Source organism: Mauremys reevesii, linkage group 16, assembly GCF_016161935.1.
Source record: "Mauremys reevesii isolate NIE-2019 linkage group 16, ASM1616193v1, whole genome shotgun sequence".
Lineage (NCBI taxonomy): Eukaryota > Metazoa > Chordata > Testudines > Geoemydidae > Mauremys > Mauremys reevesii.
In genome coordinates, this window is record NC_052638.1 from 16,485,302 (window position 1) to 16,504,359 (window position 19,058).

General features: G+C 40.1%; 1 long non-coding RNA gene across 5 annotated transcripts in view; it reads left to right on the top strand.

Annotated features, from left to right (window-relative positions):
• Window positions 1–19,058, top strand: part of LOC120384203 — a 98,560-nt gene that overhangs the window by 64,775 nt on the left and 14,727 nt on the right. The window contains exons 3-5 of one of the 5 annotated variants that reach the window (XR_005588670.1): window positions 8,182–8,306; window positions 8,616–8,755; window positions 9,758–10,859. The exons of 1 other annotated variant lie outside the window; for it this stretch is intronic. This is a non-coding gene — a long non-coding RNA (uncharacterized LOC120384203). Of the gene's footprint in view, window positions 1–8,181; window positions 8,307–8,615; window positions 8,756–9,615; window positions 10,860–18,644; window positions 18,768–19,058 lie in introns of those variants that run through there. 3 more of the 5 variants (XR_005588672.1, XR_005588671.1, XR_005588669.1) reach the window with 3 other exon arrangements.

Below are 19,058 nucleotides of genomic sequence, written 5' to 3' on the forward strand. Positions count from 1 at the left end.
AGTGATGAGTCCAATAACTCAGTGGGAGTTGTGGGCACTCAGAGCTTTGCAAGTTGTGCATAGGGTTTTCAAAAGGGACTTTCCATAGGACTCCAAAGTCACTCACATGATTTGCAAAATCACAACTTCAGTCTTCTCCTTCTGGCAATTGTCTCATTCCCGTTAACGGTCTGAGGCATGAATATTTTCTGAGTCAGCACCAGGTTACATTCTATTATACTTGTATCCTCAAGATGTAGAATAGTTTGAAAATTCAGCCTGTGAAGTAGCTCATGTTTTCTACAAAGAGTTGCATTTTTGAAGCAGCTGTAGAGCTATGCTGATTTACAGCAGGTGAGAATCTGATCTTGATATCTAACTCCTATTCTAAACTCTAGTCTTCCTCTTACATGCATTTTATTCTTTCTGTGTCACTTGTTTTTAATCTGTGAATGAGGTCACTGAGCTGTGCTGATTTCTCATGTGTTTTTTTTGTATGTTTTACTAGTTTCCAATCTGTTTCTAACTCTACCTGGCTTAAAGCAGTAAAGAGAAAATCATTCACATTACCACTTTCTGGCTCAATGTTACTTTTCTCCTCCCACGTCTGTTATTTCTCATATCTCCCTCTTTCCTTTCTGTTTTCACTAGGATCCTAGTAACACTTACTCTCAGTGAGAGCCTTCAAACTGGGATCTTACAGTTTCAGTTCTGTTGTTATTTATTAAGATTATTTCTCTTCAAAGAAAGAAAACCACAGCTGAAAAGTTTGAGTTTAGTTTGGATGTTTCACTTCACGTGGCTAAGAACCTGAGCACAAGAGCTGGCCGAGCAATATTTGTCAGATAATGCAGTCTACCAATTTTGTGATAGCTTTCAAGTAATTTATTCAACTGATCTTTCCATTTTCTATACACATTTTATGAAATTCTGGAATAACGTGTTTGTCTTTCACTCAGCTAAGCTTCTCTTCCTGATATGTCATTCTAAGGCCCACATTTTTTAAATGGCCAACCAATTTGCATATACAATTATTTACAACTTCATTTTAGCAGCTGATACTTCATAAACCATGACCACTAAACATTAAGGCCTACACGTGGATAACATGGTGCACATAGATCCCTATGTAAATATGTGCATTGAAATTGAGTGCAGTTTTCAAAAGCACCTATGCGATTTTAGGAGTGCAAGCATTTTTAAATGAAACTTGACTTTCTAGATGAATTTGACTTAGAAAGTGAGTTGCGTTTTAATGGGACATGTGCTCCTAAGTTACTTGGGCACTTTTGAAAATTCCACCATCAGTCTGCAAATGATCATTATTCATATGAATATTAATTCTCATACCCAAAACACATGCAATTATCTGAAAATTTAGACCTAACCATTCAACTAAGGTTTTTTTTTGTAAATAATTTGAAATAGTTTGGAATCCTAAATTTCAAATGGTTGACGTTCTCATAAAGGCATAAAACATTATTTGAAACAGTGGCTGCTAAAATCATGACAGAACCGCTAGCAGTCCGCTGTTCAAAATAACATGAATGTAAGGTCCAACATTTTTTTTTATCTGTATTTTGTCAAGCCTAGAAACACTTTAGCAAAATCAAGTGCAGAAAACTTTTCCAAGCAACTGTTCTTCACCACTTACCACAGAAGATAATTTTGATTCCCGGGGCTTTCATATGACCACTCGAAGTATCTTTTTTTCATGCTGCAAGATCAGTGCTTTTTGGCTTGTTTCTTTTTAAAATTTATTGTTTGGAGCAAAATACGTTTTACATACTTATCCTGTAATCTGAATGTGTCTAATACTACAACCAAGTACAAGGTCACCCTTCCACAGATTTGCATCTAAACAGGTTGAAAAATGTGATAGTAATGTACGTAGTGACAATTCTTAGTTCTGAATACATTCATCCGATACATTCTATATATTTTCTAGAGTGTTTGCATTTCTTTACTAAAGGCTTTGGCTTCAATTAATAGTTTATATCATGAAAAAGAGAGATAAGTTTTTTGGACTCATTCTAGTATCCATTGAGCATGTGTCTATTTCACAGAATCTGGCCCAGTTCGAGTAAAATGGTCAGTCTCACACTAAGTTTTCAGTCTCTGATATGGCAAAGGTGCTGCAGGCTGGGATTTAGGTTGGGATTTAGAAGAGCTGTTGAGAAGCTTTTAACACATTGCCTCCTCCCACCAAGTATGGCTCAAGCCTCCCACCCAGCATGTCCACACAAACACTGAAGGCAAAAAGAAGAAAATCCTCCTAATGTCTTTAGCAGATTTTAAGCACCTGAGTTTTATGTCTATAAAGACCATAAAGGAGAAAAACAAGGAGCTATGAGGTGGCATGGCAAGAGTGGTGAGACACACTCCTCGTGACTAACAGCATAGAACATTGTAGGAGGTTTATAAATGTATTGTGACCTTTACAAAGACTAAAAAGGCTGATTCACTCGGATCTCTGACTTGATGACTCATTTAGGTTTAAAGACACAGCATACCCTCTCTTCCTACAACTTGATTCTTCTACTTTTATATCTGTTTAAATTCCTCTGACAGTAACTGTTGTCTTTGCTACTGCTGCATAGAGAGATTACCTATCCACCTCTCCTCGGGGTCTTTTATACACTGGTACCATACTGTGGAGTATGAGAGGCTTTTGATTCACTCTATAGTTTGTACAGGCTTCCACTGATAAAGGCCCATAACAGGATTCCTAGCTGCTAAAAATCTGCCTTGCTCTGATGGGCTGGCTGGAGCTAGTTTGACTAGTCATCAAAGTACCTGATGTCTTGATTGATCAGGTCACCCGGGGGATGCTCTCGTACCTAAGGCAGCCTCTGCTGACAGGGCAGCTATTGAGCTCTGGCTGCACAGTAAAACTTTTTTTCTTTGGTGGAGCCTCCCAGGGTAGATAACAGTACAAAAATTACCTGCTCTCCTTTAGGGTTTAATCTCTCATGGGACAACAGTGATACAAGGAAAGGGAGAGAATCAAGCCCAATAAGAGTTACTCTGTTAATTTCTCTTATACACTTTGCCATAAAAAATTAAACTAATTCGTTTATCTGCCAATGAATCTCGCCCACTTTTACTTTCTCTGTCAGTAAGAATACAGTGCAAGTTTGCTCACTACCTTGCATGTTATCCTCTGCAATCTCAATTTCAGTCCTTGAGTCATTAGAGCGTGTGTTTGTTCCTACCAACCCCAGGTATTTTCTTTTGAAGCCAAAGTACAGTGAAAAGCAAGGCATAAAAAATGGAGAATTTTCAAGGCTTGCCACTGTTTTGGCTAGCCAGGGTTGGGCTTTCAGCCTTTGGCACTATTTTCTCCTCACCTCCTACCCTCTCTATCCAAACCCTTTTTGCTGTAGACAAAAGTTGTTTATTTCAGACGCTGAGGAATTGTGCCAGGTTGAGCTGGCAGAGAGATAAGTGCCACAGCAGGGAGGGAGATTCATAAATGATGAAGACAGAAACTCTTCAACTCCCTCACTCAGAGGTGTTTTGTTATTAATGAAGCTGAAAAAGATGCTCCATGTTACATCTCCTCCTTGACACGAGAGGCTTGGCAGCCCTTTGTGACTGAGATCTCCTGCTCTTGCAGGTGTGTGGGATAAACCTGCAAGACAGAATGGAAAAATAGGAAAGAGAAAATTGTTTGTGTGCTCAAGGGATCCTGTGAATGAAAGTGGGAGAAGAGTGGGGAGGGAGAAGCTAGATCAATGCCTTGTATAATGTATTCTGTCAATAAATGAGAAAAGAGATACCTACAAACTTCATCTCTGTGTGAGGATGTATTTATTTCTCCAACCTACACACACCTGCCAGCAATGGGAGTCATAATTTGCTCTGCTTATACATTTAAACAAGATGTCAGTGTAGGGTTGCACAGCAATCTAAAGGCATCACGACTAAAAAAATAAGTTACAAGGAGTTACTTTATATGTTAGAACTTGCAAACTGCTCTAAGAAAACAATAGCTATGGATGTTAGGCTGTGGAATGAAAAATGAGACTTTTTACATTGAATGTGTTAAGACTCAGCTTACCAAGCAAATAAGAAATAATTATATTATGCTGTTTTATTGTTACATTATGGATAGATTAACTTCATTTTAGCCTTTTATCAGCTCCATCTGTTTCTTTTCTGGCAAGTATCTATGATGGCAACCCAGGAAAAAAATGTCTTTTGTGCTAAAGTATCCAGGTAGTTCTGATAGTTCAGATATGCAGGAATGAGATGTGTCTCTCTCCCCATCACTCATTCACCTACAGACAAACACATTCATGTACACACAAACTATTATCTACAGTTTCAACTGGGCGCTATTACAAATGGCTACCTGTTAAAGCTGGTTGAGAAACAGGATGACTTTAAAAAAATAATTTCACAAACAGTTCATTCTGTGACTCTCCCCATCCTCTGTCCCCTCCAATTCAAAATGTCTGAAAATATTTGCCAAAAAAATCAATATCTGGAAATTTTACCAAGCATCTTCTATGATCAGCTGATTTGGAGCCCACTCCTGCACTTCTGAAATCAGTTACACTTTTGCCATTGATTCCAGGCACAAGACTGAGCCCTGGGAGTGCTCCAGGATGATATGCATGGTTTATGAAAGCTTTTCATTGGTTCACACTCATTCTAACCATTCTTCCCAGGGATACTGAAAATAAATGTTACTTTTTTCCTCTTTTTAATTAAATGCTAGCAAGCATTTATACTCAGTGATAGGTTTTTGCTTAGGGTATCTAACTATTACAAAGTCTCTTCCTGCACATAGATACCAAATATCTCCACTTTTGTGTTAACAGATATCTACCAATGAAAACCTTTAATATAGTCTTTACTATGTGCAACACATTGGTGGGTCTGGGGAAAAGACTATAGCTGCTCTTCAATATTCCCCAAAACCAGGAAGTGCAGAGCTATCCAAAAATGTCTTGTTTTCATTTTAAGTGTATAGAACTTGTCAAACGTCAGAAAGGGTTTGAGTTTGGGCCAATATGTACATTAACTAAAGTGGTCCACAGGCCCTTAATTATGCACTCCTCATCTTGATGAAGTTCAATGTGGAATAAATGTATTAAATTGGGAAGTCAAGAAAAATAATGATGATAGGAGCTTTAACAATGATGGGACTCATTTATTTAGCATAAACATGATTCACTGTATCCTCTTCTTTCTGAGTCACTGTTTCTGTTGCCAACAATTTAGAGTAATAAGATCTAACACCTACTTTATATGGAGCATAGATGAATCTGAATCCAAACCAAGTCATCCATTATAATGCTGAACAGCTGAGAAGTTAGCCTATCCCGAAGGTGCTGAGTCATTTATTTTAGATGAATAGAAGAATGCTGTTGTGTTTTCTCAAATTTGCATCAATAGGGATAATAGATCAGCATCAATAGGGATAATAGATCAGCATAGATATGTGAAATCTGTTTGTTAACACAGGGCAAATGATTTTGGTCAATTTTTTTTTGCTGACTAATACAGATTTGGGTTGATAAAAATTTTCTTGAATTTGCATTAAGTTTGGCAGATTGTTTGGGTTGGCAGTAAAAAAGAGAAAAAAATCAGAAATGTCAAAACAATCAGCTGAGATAATGGAGAGAGCTTGGAATATGCTGTAGACTGGTGATTAGGGCACTTAGCTAGGAGCTGGGTTGTGTGTTCAAGTCCTGCCCCAGAATCTCTCCAGAGCATGGATTAAAACCTGTCTCCCACATCCCAAGTGAGTATCCTCACCACTAGGCTCCATCACCTGATGTTCCTCAGGTTTGTGAAACTAGTCTTTCATTTTCTTTCTTTTTATTAAAAAAGACTAAAGATGTGAACAAAATATTTTGTTTGGCTGAAAACAAATTTTTATAATTTTCTTGTTTCCCTGAAAATTTTGAAAAATGTTGGTTTTGGTTTGACCCAAACCCTTTTTATTTTTTATGTATTTTTCAGAACCATTAGTGAACCCCCCCAAAAAACCCAGTTACTTGTACCACTCTAGTTTGTATGCTTACTAGGTTTTAAATTGCAGGGTCCAAATATTACCTGAGTGCTCTGTTTCATGATAACACAATTAGTTTCCATGGAGACAATTATGCTGTCATAAACAGAGGGTTATGACTTCAAGTGAGAGAGAAACAGCAGGAGCACACAAACTTCTATGCAACAAAGATGCTCTTCTTTTCCTTAATCTGCAGTAGTAAAAAGCAACCACAGGGAACAAAAGAACTATCTCTGCTTGTAATATTTTCAATGTTTAGTATACTAATACTGTATGCTAATGTTGTATGTGTCTACATCTCACCTATCTTTTAGCTGAGAAGGTGTGTAATATATGTGTAACATGCAGTCCCTTCCATGGATAACAATTTCAATAGCTGCACTAAAATGGAGCCAGATGCTCAGCTGGCATAAATTAGTCCAGCTCTATTTAGGTCAATGGAACTATGCTGATTTAAATCATCTGAGGATCTAGTTCCATGGTGCGAATCTACACTTTTAAGCAGTGGGTCAGGTAATATAACCATCTTTTAGCATTGAGGACGAATATCTGATGCGTTTTTTCCTCTTTTAAACAGAAGCTTTCTTCAAACTCTGAGTGATTCAGCTCCTGTTCTCCAATTACTGTCTACTCAGGAGTTCAGGAAATGAGTGAGGAATCTGTGATAGTGTTGTTTAGGTCACCATTCAAGCCAATTAGCAATGGCGGACTGCTTCCCTGTTTCTCCCTCTCCCTCCATAGCCACCCATCTCCTTTGATATTAGTGGTGAACTGCACATGCACTTTAAAGGGAGTGGGGTGGATTTTCATTAGAGCCTTCACTTTTCTCTGAGACTGTTTGCATCCTCTCTATGGTCCTCCCACTAAATAATCCCCCTCAGTTTTTAAACTACTAAACCAGGAGCGGTGGAAAACAAAATCCAATACAATCTAATGTCAGGACTGATATATCTTAAAGGACAGTGTGGCGGATGAGACTGACTGGTGCATGTTCACCATCCAGTGAGTGAGTTGCATGATGCATCTAGGTAGGCTAGTTGTTGTGCACTATGCTTGTTGGTATTCTTAATTTTGCATTAGGGTAATAGGTATGTAACCCGTGAGTGGAGAAACATATTCAGCATTCACATATGAATGTTGCTCATTGTGTACATTTAAAAATTATTCTATAGCAACAAAAATAAATAATTGCTAATGTAGTAGTAACTGTAGTTCTAAAAAGACACAGGGACAGATTCTGCTAATGCCGTGTAGCACTTTGCTCCACATGTAGTTTTACTGAAGCCAAAGGAACTCCTCAGGGAGTAAGAAACAACACAACATGACTGAGCGTGGCAGAGTTTGGCTCTTAGATATTGTTTGGGTGGGTAGGAAAGACCGTAACAAAGGGAATTCAAAACAGTTTTTCACCCATTATGGAAATGAAACTTTATGTATTTGATATATACTGTACATATGCGTGTGTATATACTTATAAAATACGCAGTATAAATATTAAAACAAAATGTGTGTATATAAATAAAATAGTGTGTATACACATACTGTATATTGTGTATTTTATATATACATATTGTAAATATATATTGAGGCTCCTTCTCTCTCCTTCCATTTAGTAATTCAGTGGTACTGTCTTGCCAACACACATGGCCAGTTTTCTTTGTTCGGTGATGACAAGAGCTTTTACAACTTAAAAAAATCTGACACCGTTCCAGCTTTCTTTTTTTCTTCTTTTTTTTTTTTCCAGGGTTTTATGTTACATGAATGAGAAGGATATATAGACTGGGTGAACCTTCTGTGTTCAGCTGTTAAACTGACAGCTTTTTCTTCTGTCATGAGAAAGCTTTCAGTAATTTGGATATGGTGCCTTTTTCCTGTCACTGCCAAGAACAATGCTTCTGTTCAGGCTGACATCAGAGGTATAGAATTGCTCTGTGTTTGACCTCTGATAGCTCTGCATAATAGATCTGTGAATCACAAATAGTCTATTTGGGTGCATAGCTCAAGACAAAGCCCCAGTATAGATGACAAATATGTGTACCTCAGAGGGGACAGAGGTGGGGGGGGGGGAGAAGGGGGATGTCACGATTCATAGACTTGCCGCTCTAGATCCCTATTTCCAAAGAATGGATCTTCTTTATGTGGATGCAATATTAACCGTAATTACGCTTTTTTCCCAGATCTCTGTATTTTCCAGCAGCTTCTGAACAGTAGCAATGTGCCATATAAAAAGAGAAGCTTGCTCACATTTATGGACAGATGAAACAGCACTTTGGAAGGGTATTCTTTACAAGAACAGTTCAAGGTGAAAGTTGTGACTTGTTTTGACCTTTGCATATGTTTTTGTAAAATTCAGTGTGCGGTTTTGAATAGGGGTGGGTAGTGGGTATTCAGTGATGAAGGGCTGTGTGGCATAGGCTGGATCACTATTCATTTTCAGATATTCTGAGGTTAGGCTGGTGGGTGTTTGTTGGGTTTTTTGTTTGTTTAAGTGCAGAATCTTTGTAAAGCAACAGTAACGTATTTGGAACTCCACTGAAAATCACTGACTTAACTCTTAGTTTTTTATTCAGGAATGTTGTTTGTTTTTATTTTATTCTATTTTGCATTGCAGTAGCACTAGAGGCCCCACTGTAATAAAGAATAAGAGTCTCTGCCCTGAAGAGCTTACAGTCAAAATAGACACGGCAGGCAAAGACAGGGGGAAATGACTTATTATCCTCGCCATGCAGATCAGGAACGGAGGCTGGAGAGGTTAAGTACCAAGGTCACCAGACAGTCTGTGCCAGAACGCCTGAATTTCAGTGCAGTGCCTCAACTGCTAGGCACTCAATAGTGTGATTCAAGCACCAACATCTTAAATTGAGCTGGTGTACAAGGTCTGCAGGAGGGGAGCTCTGCTGTGGCAGATGTTCGGAAGTCTATAGTATATGTGAAGATGGAATTATACCTGAGTAGGCTAAGTTGCCTTACCATCCCCCATGATGTGGGCTTGGGAGAAAACTGCAGAGAGGAGACAGCCAGAGACTCCAGCCAGTAGGGTAGAAGCAGCCAAAGCAGGGACCTTTAATCCCTGGAAATTCTGAAAACTCTTTGTAGTTTTGACTGGACTTCCCTGCCCTATGCTGATTGGCTATTTTGCTCCAAACCTCCCTCTCCCTCCATTACAGACTGTTACCTCAGCTTCACTCTACACTGCCCTTCTTGTCCCCATCCTTTCCCTGGCTTTTTCTTTAGTTGATCCTCTTTTAAGTAATGCACCCCCACAAACACCTCCTCCCCCCCCAAAATCAGGGTACTAAGATGGCACTTGCTGCCATCCTGTTGTTCATTCTGTGTGTGTTCCACCCCTCACCCTGCCCCCCTTCCCGTATCTGTCTTCTCAGGTTGCGTTGTAAGGTCTATGGGCAGCCACCATCTACTGTTCTGTGTTTGAACAGCACCTAGTACAAAGGGGCCCCCACTCTTGCCTGGCCCTTTGGTATTTCCATAATAAACATGTTAAATAATAAATATGGGTTGAGGGAATGAGAGGAAGAGCAGGGGAGGCTATTATATGCAGGGAAAATTTCAAGTACTTTCCCTTTCTCTGTTCCCTTTTGTGTCTTCCTAAGGCTCCATAGGAAGCAGGAAGACAAGAAATTGCACAAAAGAACCCCTCCTTCTGAATGCTGCAGACTTGAGGGGTTTGGTTAGCTGAGCAGAGAAGAGAAAGATGTATTTTAAAACATCCTCTCTCTCTCTTCATAAATATAGGTGAATTGCTGGTGGATCTCATCCCCACTAGCACTTAGTGACCAATTCCTACTGCAAGCAAACAGATGATCAACTCAAACTCTTATAATCAACTTGGGAGTAAGAAACATTGCAAAATTCAAACATTCCAGTTAATAGATGGATAATCACCTCAAGATTTGTTTGATGCCTATGGAGTGTGATGACAATGGTTATTGTGAAGACTGGCATGAACGTCATTCCAAAATATAGTTGAGGGAGAACAAAAGGCAAGGCCTCTTTTAGAGGCAAATTAGAAAATGTCTGTGCTAAAGCACCTTCCAGAGCAAGGCTCCTGGCTTTTTAAAAAAATTATTTCCATTTGAATGTTAGTTATGTATTAAAATGCTATTTTGGGCCATATTTATGGGAGGTATTTTATTTGTGAGGGGTAGTCTCCTCTATTGCCCTGGTCTTCTATTCTGGCATATTGCCTTGTTGTATAATTGTGTTTTGTTTTGTGAAAGCTCTCAGAAGCCTTAGGGCATTGGTTGCCAAAGAAAATAAATATAGTTATTAGTAGCAATGGAAGTGGTTCCGAATCTTATACTGCACTTTCCTCCCAGGATAGCTTTTGAGACTTAGAATATAAAAAGTGATCTCTTTATTAGGAGTAGTATACAAAAGGATTTAATATAACCAGGAGACAGTTTATGAGTCTAAATTAAACCCTAGTGTAGTCTATTCTAGTTAACAGAGTTGCATCATGGATGAATTTGGCCCAATATTATTACTAAAAGTTCAGCAACTTTTAGTTTCATTTTTTTTAAAGTAAAAATATACATCAAATCTTTCTGGAAAAGTAGAGCAATTGTTAGAAAAATGTTGGGACTTTTAAGGCAAATCTTCTTAGTAAGAGGAAAACATATTTAAATACCTATTGCAATAAATTAAAATGTGTAGGTCTTAGTCATATTCCTGGGTGCAATATATGAAGCAGTAACCAGCAAATCAATCTTTGGGTAGTGATTGACTAATCTTACTAGAAAAGTAGGTATTTAATTTGACATATTCTCAATGCCATGATTTACAGAATCTGAGACAATTACTGACAAACGCTAGCATATTATAATGTTTGTATGAGATGGACAGTTCTTTTTGGTAATAAAGTGAATGTTTAAGTCCAGGCTTGAAGTGACTAGACACTTAACTATAAAATTCTGCCTCCTTCATAATAAAACTTTATTTTGTACATAGTAAATTAATAATAGGCAGTTTGCTTGTTATTTACCAAACACCTTTAATTTTGCACCAAATGAAAGACAATTTGTAGCATTTTTGTATAAAAGTAAGATAACATTAGCCATTAATTTTTTTTTATGAAAATGCTTAACTGGCCTACAGAATATCCAGTGCAGTATCTGAACCTTTAGAGTTTCAGAACCTCTGCCTGTGAGTCGGGCAAGCAATTTACAAATTGCCATCTATGTGCCAACTACTATTTCTGCCACTAATGAGTTGAGTATCTTGCATTAATAGTCCATCAAGGTAAAGGAAGCTGGCTGTTTTCCCATTCATCTTAGAGTTTAATGCAATAATTCTAAAAGATGTGGTGAGTCAGATCCACAGATGGTGTACATCAGTGTAGTTTCATTGAAGTTAGTAGAGCTGTGCCAAGTTACCTCAGCTGAAGATCTTGACTCACTGATCACATTAAGGGGTGGGAGGAAATGTCCCTTTGCTCTGCAGGACAGTATCTCCTAATCACAGTCCCTTCCTCCATCCTGTGGGCAGGAAGTCAATGGCCCAGATCCCCAACTGATGTACATTGTCATAATTCCACTGACTCCAACTGAGCAATGACTACTTAAATAAGTTGAGGATCTGATCCATTATGCTACATAAGTGCTAAGGTATGCCCAAAAGGAGGCCTGTTCCTGCAAATCACTATAGGTCCTCAGGACCAGAGATGCAGACCTTAGCAGGTATGTAGGAGAGAAGCTCCCTTTCTTTTGCCTACTAGATGGCTGTATAACTAGGTTTTCCTCTTAAGAAGACATGTCTGCCTACTGTAGGGTTCTTACACTGTTCTCAGAAGCATCTGGTACTGGCCTCTGATGGTGGGGGCAGGATACTAGACTAGATGACCCTTGGGTTTGATACAGTATGGCAATCCCTATATTCCTAGGTCAAGAGGGAGTGGTAGGTTGAATCTGACTTCCAAATGTGACTTGCTATAACAATTACTGTAGAACAGATTAATTGAACAGGTTGATAATCACTGAAAAGGACAAGAATTTGTACTTTACAACACAGGTTCTTGCTGATGAACCATGTATATTTTTAAATATCTTACCAGTTAAAATGATGATTTTGAGCAATGCTGTAAGGTGGAGCTAGGGGTAATAGATGTCTGCCTCAAGGACAGATTGTGGCAATTCTCAATGTGTGGGAAGACTTCACAAATATAAATCAGCTGCCACCACTGCTGAGTGAATTCTCATCACTTCAGAGCATAGTATGAATCCTTGATGTTTCTCTATTTTCCTATGAGGCATGTTGCTGTGTCTCAAGGGAACAGATGGGAGCATCTTGAGTCTGGAAATGAAAGACAGATTTGCATGTATGCTGTGCATGCAGGCAAAGATTGTATAATATTGATGATCAAAGATAATAGCTAAGGAATAGAAGTTGTGAACAGAAGATTCATATTGTTATGAGAAAAAAAATCATCAGCACACTTGCTTCAACACTTACTAACTCAAAACTGAGCACTGAGAACCTCACACAGCCGCAAGCAAACAAAATACACTAGAGATGTATACAATGTGGATGGGTAGCTGAAGGGAAACAGATTTTCATCACAGTTGTTAGGTTTTATTCCTAACCACATAGTAAAAGAAGACTCAGCAAAATCATGCACCCGATTCTAATTTGGTGTGTTACAGAAGAGAAGCAGTAGGGTGAAAAGGCAGGTAACTATATATGGCCGTTAGCTAAAAATATAAAATAGCCTTAACTTAGTGTGGGGTTGCTTTTACCTTCCATCTCTATCTCAAACAAGAAGCAGCAACAGGAAGAGGATTAGAAGCGATTCTCTGGGGCAGTTCTTTCTATTGGCTACATGCAGGGAAAAGGGTCTGAATGGTTATGTTGTCAGTACAAAACTGGTCCATCCTTCAAGTATTCAGTGACCCCCCCACTACTGGCTCTGTCCTCCAGGAGAGGGAGGAAAAGGACCACTTGATTTCTTTGCCAGTATTAAGAACTGTTTTTCAGACTGTCTGGTGAAGACTGGACATTGGAAAAGCTTTGACCTTTCCAAAGACAGAATCAACATTTATTTTTACTCAGCGGTCAATAGAAGAAAACCCAGGGAACTTTCTACCCCTCCTGCTCATGACCACATAGTAGCAATGCAACTGTCTCCCTGTATCTTCCTCTCTTTTTCAATCACTTTTGGTGTGAATTGTTCGCTTTCTTTTTTATATGCATGCATGTGAGAATCTGCCTGAGATAATTCAGGGTAGGTCTATGCTGCAGTCAGAAGTGTTACTGCAGCACATAGAGGCACACCTGAGCTATCTTTGGTCTAGCTAGCTTGACTACCACTAGCAGTGAAGCCATGGCAGTACAGGCTGTCCAAGCCCACCCAGGACCTGGGTATGTACTAGAGCGGCTACACGTCTACACATGCTGCAGTCACACCCCTGACTGCAGTGTAGACCTAAACCTTGGATATATTAATCTCAGGGCCAGATTCTTATGTGCATATGTATCAAAAAGAAAGTGGTAGAAAAGAAAGAGACAGAGAGAGAGTTGCATTCCTATGCTGTGGTCATGAGAAGGAGAAGGTGGAAAGTGCCCTGAATGGGTTTTCTTATGTTGCTCCCTCTGAGTAAAAAATATTTTTTCTGCCTATAGAACCTTAGCTGCATTAGGACTGTGACTGCTCTTAAACCAATTTTACATTAGAGCAACTTACTGCTTATTCATATCCGTGTGAGAGAAGAATCAGCTCCTTCGTACTGCAGGCATTATATAGTTAGTTATAAAATCCATCTATGGTGAATTCAGTGCTATTTCATATTGTAAGCAAGCTGCTTTATTTAAAAAAAAAATTACTGTGCACTGAAGTAGTTACTTTTTTTTCAGGCTCCATCTAATACAAATATATTAGGGCTCTTTTTTCTTAGCAGAGTTCCTGCATAGTGGAAGCTCATTTGGACTCTGTGGAGACAAGCCCTTAGTTCTAGAACCATTTATGCTAAAGAACACTGATTTTTTTTTTAAAAAAGCTTGAAACTAATGAAAATGTCCATGATGTAGTCGGTCTTTTGCTGTTAATGGGAAAAGAAGATTCCTGAGTCTATTGTATATTATGAGGCTCTAGGGTGGCTATTTGAAGTAGGTTCACTTTAAAAAAAACCAAACACATCTTTTGCCAATGTTTTGTGACCTTTGCTCTTTACACAACAAAAATATGAGAAAACCACACAGGAACAGTTGAGACCCAAAGAACTGTTCCCTAAATGTACACAAACAAAGCCTAACTACATACATACTGCAGCTCTGTCTGGTTCTGGTGACTTCGAAGACAAAGAACACAGTGAGTTCCTCTAGAGGGCTCACCAACACTTTATTCCTTCATATTACACATTGGCAATTTTTATTTTAATTTTTAAAGTTAGTCCACTTCCATTTTAGGCAAATACTATGCTGTAAATAAGGAAATATGCTGTATTCTATGTTAAATCAAACTAACAATCCCATTCACTTATTAAACTACAATAAAATAAAATACCCTAAGGTTTTATACTATTATCATTAGGGTCAAGTGCATTTTGCACTTGGACTGATAAATTCCCATGACAGTTTTGGAAGGATGTATTCAATGCTTTGCACACTTTGTTCCAGCACTTCATTTCCAGTGGAGAAATGTGCTAGTACCAAAAGGCTGCACTAGCACAGTTAGGTGCCTTTCCCCGTGACTAACTTACACAGCTTCCCTCTTAGCATGTTGGCTTTGTGGATCACAGTCTCAGTGCACCACTGACCGCTCTGGACAGCATTCTCAACGGATGATGCACTGGGTAGACTCATCATCACAGGTGACCACGCACAGCTCATCAGCACAGGTGACCACGCACAGCTCATCAGCACAGCACAATGCAGTGCAGTCTCCTGAAAAAGAGCCAGAAGCAAATGGAAGGTCAGGGCAGGTCGAAAAACATGCCGCTTCTGCTGAGCTGCATGCATTTTTTGGGGGCTGCGCATACAGTACCCCCCCCCTGACTGATTAGGAGCTTTTATCACCCTGACGGGATTACTGCTCCCAGCCCTCACACAAGCAACTTGCAGAGAATGGGTGAAATGCCGATGATCTTTTCTGTTGTCATCTGAATGAGTGGAAGGACGTGGTTTCAAATTACAGGAAAAGGGGCCAGTGAAGTGAGGACAGGAGAAAAATAAAGAATTAATGCTTTTTAAATGAGAGTGACTTTTTTGCATAAGTAAGCTGTCTCCTGGTGTGCTCTTCTAATCTCCTGGTGTCTGGCTGCGCGTAAATCAGCGGCCAGGTGATTTCCCAGCCTCCCACCCGCCATAAAGGTCTCCCCTTACTCTCACAGAGATTGTGAAAGAATAGCAAAGCAGCAATAACATAGGGACATTGGTTTGGCTGAGTGAGGAGCTAGCCAGTAGTAATGTCACGCTGAGCCTTAAATGCCCATTCAACACCACCACCACCATTCTGCACTTGCCTGCCCTGTAATTGAACAGATCTGACCACCTGTCTGTGTGCCTGTTCATGGTGTATGGCCATGGCATCAAGGGGCATCGGGGTGGGCCAGGTCCCCAGGGATAGCGACTCTGGTCTGATCCACCAGTGCTTGCAGCACCATTGAAATGCTTTGGCTACTTGCATCACAGCAGCCCACAGATTTTTTTTCAACTCAATGATTGATTCCCGACTGACGCTCCACACCTGCAACACAATGCGGTCCACCAGTCAGTGCTTGTTTCCCGGCCCAAAATCGGCGTTCAATGGATATCTGCCCCCCCCATTTCAACCACCGATTTAATGTGTTTAGTGTGGCTACGACACTTTTTTTTTATAAAATCTGTTTTACAAAACCGGTTTATGCAAATTCGGAATAGTCCCGTAGTGTAGACGTACCCTAAGGCACCTCTCTCTCCCCATTCATTGTGTAGGGAGTGTAGGCATCTAATTCAGGCTAACCTAACTCTGCTAGTGATCCATGAACTGGGAGAAGATAGGCACTAACTTGCATGTGGGGGAGGAGATCCTCCCTTATAATCTTTAGCCTAGTGTACTCCCACAGGATATGAACTTGTTGGAGGCAGCCAAGCCCGTAGGTGTGCTTAGAGATCACCTACCAAATCAGGCCCTCCCATGTAGCTTTGGGGAGCTGAGCTCCCATCTTTCCAAGTCTGTGAATAGCTCTAGGGCAGAGGCGGGAGATAAGTGTCTGGATGACTATCATGAGGCAGTAGTGCACTCAGGCAGGAGATGGTGCCCAGACCCTAGTGTGAGGTGCAGTGCACATGCCCAGAGGAAAAAACTTTAGGCATCTACAGGGTTAGGCAGCAACTGAGCAGGAGTTCTATGGATTGCAGAGGTGCTTAGCAGGGGCGGCTCCAGGCACCAGCATGCCAAGCACTTGCCTGGGGCAGCAAACCGCGGGGGGCGCTCTGCCAGTTGCCACGAGGGCGGCAGGCAGGTTGCCTTCGGCAGCATGCCTGCAGAGGGTCCGCTGGTCCCGCAGCTTCGGTGGACCTCCCACAGGTGTGCCGCCGAATCCATGGGACCGGGGACCTCCCATAGGCAAGCCGCAGAAGGCAGCCTGCCTGCCATGCTTGGGGCGGCAAAATACCTAGACATGCCCCTGGTGCTTAGAACTGGGATTTCAGGCCCTAAAAACTTTTATGGATCCTGCCCAAATGTCTTTTGAAAAACTGATGCGTGTTGTAATGTTCTTGTCCATCTGAACGACAAGCATTCATGCAATAACCAGTTCATTCAGAGATCTGTAAATCACATGTTCTAATACATTTTAATGTATAGAGAGATTTTTAGGTTCCATAATGACACATTAAAATCCTAGCAACCTCCTCCAATTCTAGTTTCTCCCTGGCTACTTACTGAGTATGGGCCCTATCCTTGTGTTAGGTGAGTTGTGCCTAGAACAAGACTGAATGGGGTGGGGAGGTGAAGGAGGAAAGGTCACTTTTATGCCACCTTCATGTCCCTGAACCTGGGGTAGGCAGGGAACTAGTTCAGCTCCAGCCCACCAAATTACAACCTGATGGTTGCACTAAGTTTTGCCTACAACTGGTCAGGGGGATAGATGGAACGCAGCAGAAATCCAGCTATGCCTCTTTCCTGTGTCTCTCCTCCCCAGTCAGAAAAGCTGTGAGGGGAGTAAGGCTTAGAGCTCTACCAGCTCTGTGCTACTGGAGGGTTTTCCTGTGAGAAGGACTCTTCAGCTAGCCTTTAGAAAGTCCGTTTTAAGTCTGGTTTGTGCTGTCAAAGAGTCAATGACATGGTTGGAGTGGCAGCCAAAGATGATTTTAGCAGCCAAATTTTGTACGGCCAGGAGGGGGGCATTGTGGGGATCTGGATGGCCAGAGGGGAATTTTTGCTAAAATAATAAACAGCTCAGGTATCTGTCTTATTGTTAATTAAATCAAGATTGAAGCTGGCTGAGGCAGCCGCTGTGGGCATGATTCTGTTAATATAGCTGCTTTCAGCAAGAAGCTCAGAAATGGCTTCACTTTGAACATAATGTTGGGTTTACACATGGAAAGATGTTCTCTTTGCTGTGGCCATTGTGCTGAATCATATGAGCACAATTTTCTAAAAGTACTTTTCTGGGATCTGGCTTTTCTTTAAATTTTGCCTTATTTTGATAGGTCTGTTGTTTTGGGTGTCATTGTACCATGAGATGACTGTATCATTTTCACAGGTTTCAGAGTAGCAGCTGTGTTAGTCTGTATCCGCAAAAAGAACAGGAGTACTTGTGGCACCTTAGAGACTAAAACATTTATTTCAGCATGAGCTTTCATGAGCTACAGCTCACTTCTTCGGATGCCTGATTCATTAACTCCAGTAATGATAACAAGCACATACTAATTTTTAAGCTATTTTATCTGCCAATCCCCTGCTCTGCAAATCCTGCAATCTGGTAGTGCTCAAACTAAAATCACTTGACGGAAATTCAAACAAAACAAATACTCAAAAGTTTAAGTACATTAGAGGCCTGATTTTTTTCATAAGAGCTCAGCTCCCACTTAAATGTGACCATAGGTGCCACAACAGGAGCTGCTAGATGCTAAGTACCAGAGCTCTTGAACACTTAACCCTTGGAGTCCAATGTAAATAATAATATAAAATATTTCTAGAACAATAGTTTTTCTTAAAAAAAACCCCAACCCCAATCTCGTTTTAGTCTCATCACTAACTCTAACAATGGAACATGCTGTAGGAATATGCTCAAGGAACAGAGGTTTCAAGCAGGAAAGGTGTTCAGTTAGCAGCTCCAGGGCTCTTATCTCATTCATGGTTTGTATTATATTAATGACTGACATACCTTATTATCTTACGTACAATTACACCAAACAATAGCAGCTGGAAAATTAGATGCAAAGTCGACATAAAAGAGAGACTTTACTCATGTATTTTTACAGTAACAATGCTGTATCTTCCCTTTTCAATTTTAAATTCATCTCTAGAAACATTTAATGGGAAAATACATACGCAAATTAAAAATAATGTGATTAAAATGTCTGTTTTGCCTGGTTTTTCTCTAGGTATCATGTGTAATTACTGTCTCACGATAACTGCATTGTATTACATGAATACGTGGAGTTAAAATGACTTATCTCATGATATCATGTGTTTGTTTAGATCTGGATCCTCTACTGATAAAACAGATGAATAAATCAATGGAGGTCACTTTGACACTCGTGCATATATATTTATTGAAGGTGAACCTGATGTGACTTTTGATATCTTGCTAAAGATAAAGAAGTGAGTAATAGTTTTGCATTAAGTCATACCAATCAGTCAGAGTGCCCTCATTTTCATATGCAGGTTACCTGTGCTCCAGACTTCAGTACCATAGATCATTAAACAGGTGGAACAATAGATACTTACTGACATAACAAATGACTCCTTTCTACCATTCACGAGCCAGGATTTTCTTCAGATATGTAAAAATAAATAACTGACTTTCCAGCAGCAATAGGTCTGAAGACAACAACATATTCGTAGGAGAAGCAGGGGTTGAGAATGTGGACCCTAGTTTGGATGGAATTCACT